This window comes from Orcinus orca, chromosome 11 (genome assembly GCF_937001465.1).
Source record: "Orcinus orca chromosome 11, mOrcOrc1.1, whole genome shotgun sequence".
Lineage (NCBI taxonomy): Eukaryota > Metazoa > Chordata > Mammalia > Artiodactyla > Delphinidae > Orcinus > Orcinus orca.
In genome coordinates, this window is record NC_064569.1 from 74574941 (window position 1) to 74578194 (window position 3254).

Consider the following 3254-nt stretch of genomic DNA (forward strand, 5'->3'; position numbering starts at 1 on the left):
TTCTTGTTGGTGTTTATTGCTGATGTTTCCACACAAGAATGTAAGCATCACCAAAGTGGACAATTTTTTTTTCTTTACTGATTGTATCTTAAATACCTAAAGCAGTACCTGGCATTGAATGATATTTTTGACTATATGAGCAAAGTTTTAGTATTGCTTCTCAGACCCTCTATTTATAATGAAAAAAAAGAACAACAAAATATTTAGCATTACTATTTGGGGACTGAAGTTATTAAGTTATTACATACTAATTTTAATTAATAATAAATTAGCAATATAAATATATAAGGTAAAACAAAGTGAGCCTGTTTTTAATTCATTATTTTGAGCCCTTAATTTTCTTTTTTGCAACTAAAACTGGTAGTTTTAGTTGAATCATACTCTTGTCTTTATTTGGTCATTCTGCAGTAATGTTTTTTGCACAAGGATCTTAACAGAGCCATGAAGAACTTGAGTATCTTTTTGACTTTCTGTTTTTGATTAGATTTCTTCAAGGACATGTTCTTCCAAACCTGTCCAGCTCAGAGAATTTACATGGAGTGCTGTAATCTTGAGGACAGTAAATACCCGTGGTAGCTGGCGTTAGTCACAGGATGGTGCATTTTAAGGGATGAAACATTTTGTGTCTCTAGATAGCTTCACAAAGGTGGCTTAGATCAGTGTTCCTTAAACTTTATTGTAGGCATCTTCCTCCTTCTCCTACTGCAGGGCCAGAGTCCCTGAGGGAGTCCAGCTGTGTTTAAGTCTGGCGGTTGCCACCTGTCTCTGCCATGCCCCCCAAGAAACAGGCTCAGGCTGGGGGCAGCAAAAAGGCGGAGCAGAAAAAGGAGATTATCGAAGATAAAACTTCTGATCTAAAGAATAAGAAAGGAGCAAAGCAACAGAAGTTTATCAAGGCTGTCACTCATCAAGTTAAATGTGGTCAACAAAATCCACTTTAGGTAGCATAAAGTGAAGCTGAAAAGAAGTTGAAGAAAGATGACAAGAAGAAGGAATTGCAAGAGCTAAATGAGTTGTTCAAACCTGTAGTTGCCGCTCAAAAAATAAGTAAAGGTGCAGATCCCAAATCCATGGTATGTGCATTCGTCAAGTAAGGACAGTGTACTAAAGGAGATAAGTGTAAGTTCTCTCATGACTTGACTCTGGAGACAAAATGTGAAAGGCGAAGTGTTTACATTGATGCAAGAGATGAAGAGCTTGATAAAGATACTATGGATAATTGGGATGAGAAAAAACTGGAAGAAGTAGTAAACAAGCAGCACGGTGAGGTGGAAAAGAAAAAACCAAAAACTCAAATAGTGTGCAAGCATGTCCTTGAAGCTATTGAAAACAACAAATATGGCTGGTTTGGGGTATGCCCTAGAGGGGGTAATATTTGCATGTATCATCATGCACTTTCTCCTGAGTTTGTCTTTAAAAAAGATAAAAAGAAGAAAAAGAAGATGAAATTTCATTAGAAGATCTAATTGAAAGAGAGCATTCTGCCATAGGTCCAAATGTTACCAAAGTTACGTTAGAATCTTTTCTTGCATGGAAGAAGAGAAAAAGACAAGAAAAGATTGATAAACTTGAGCAAGATATAGAAACAAGGAAAGCAGACTTCAAAGCAGGGAAAGAGTTAGTGATTAGTGGTTGTGAGGTGTTTGAATTTCGTCCTGAACTGGTTGACGATGAGGAGGAGGAAGCTGATGATACCTTTTATACCCAGGGAACAGGTGGTGATGAGGTTGATGATTCAGTGAGCATAAATGACATAGATTTAAGCCTGTACATCCCAAGAGATGCAGATGAGACAGGTATTACTGTAGCCAGTCTTGAAAGATTCAGCACATATACTTCAGAAAAGGATGAAAACAAATTAAGTGAAGCTTCCGGAGGTAGGACTGAAAATGGTGAAAGAAGTGATTTGGAAGAGGACAACGAAAGGGAGGGACAGGAAGATGGAGCCATTGATTCTGTTCCTGTTGACGGAAGTCTTCTTACTGGGGAAGATTTGGATGAACTAGAAGAAGAATTAAACACACTTGATTTAGAAGAATGACACCAAACAAGTCAATGAAAAAATTAAGCCAGCTCAGCATGAGTTGAAATTGACTACATTAATTTTTTTCCACCTAGAATTCAACAGGATGTTTGTTTCCCATGCTGATTCTGGAGGGCTTACTCTCCTCCAAAAAAGGAATATTCTCCCTACATCTTGTCTTCTGACTTTGGCTACATCTCATAGTAAGTTCAGAGTAGTTCATGATAAATTAAAAATATAATGGTCATTGCAGAAAATGATTGATTGTTTTAACTGTCCACTCAAGTAGGAAGTGTAACTGCTTTTCCAGCTTTTGATTTTCATTGGGTATGTGTTATTAGAAGGACAACATAAATTTAAATTACCCTTCATTTAATGCAGTTTTTAATGAGTGATTTTCTTTCCTTTGTATTTATATGTTCAAAAGGCTGCCTAAGATATGAGCCTGTACTTCATAAAGGAAACTGTGTATGCAGATTCAGTATTGTATATCTTTGGACAATTAGATGGACATTTAAAATGAAACTTCATTAGTCTGCCAGGATCAGCTGCAATGCCCTGTGTTAAACTGTTTTAAACTATTCCTTTTCTTTTTTGCCAATAAAGTTGTAAATAAAGACCTCGATACATTGAAATCCAAAAAAATAAAACTTTATTGTATATGCAAATTACCTGGGAATCTTAAAAAAAATGCATATCAAGAGTAGGTAGATCTCCAGTAGGGCTCTAGATTCTGCATTTCTAATCAACACCCAGGTGATATTGACACTGTTGATGCAATAAACACCCTTTGCATAACAAGGGTCTAAGATTAAACTTTTTTATTGTCATTAACCTGTTTCCTACCTGAATTAAACTTCAATTTGATTTCTTAAAGGGCAATGAGGAGAAAACTTACACACTTTTTCTTTCATAGTTTAAAACCATCTGGTAACATTTTTACTCAATAATATTAATTATGAATTTCAAGTTTGTGTACAATAGCATTTACAAAGAAATAAGAGAGTTAGTTTTTAGGAACGATCTAAAGACAGGTGTAGATTTTATTCTCTAATGAGGTTCAAGTTTAGGACTGTAATGAGCCTCGCTGAAAAAGTGAAGCTAAATGGCAGATTTGTTTTGATAGAGACCGAGAATTTTAAGTGCGTGCTGGCTTTACATGTCTTTGAAACTCTGTGCTATAAAAACACAGAAGCCAGGAAATGAACCCAGCCAAGTGATTCCACTCTCT

The 3254-nt window shown here is 35.9% G+C and overlaps 1 pseudogene across 1 annotated transcript; it reads left to right on the plus strand.

Moving 5' to 3' along the window:
* Positions 1-770: 770 nt before the first annotated feature.
* Positions 771-2668, plus strand: LOC101269623 (zinc finger CCCH domain-containing protein 15-like; annotated as a pseudogene). Its single transcript, XR_183497.3, has one exon. The product of XR_183497.3 is annotated as a zinc finger CCCH domain-containing protein 15-like (transcript).
* Positions 2669-3254: the final 586 nt, after the last annotated feature.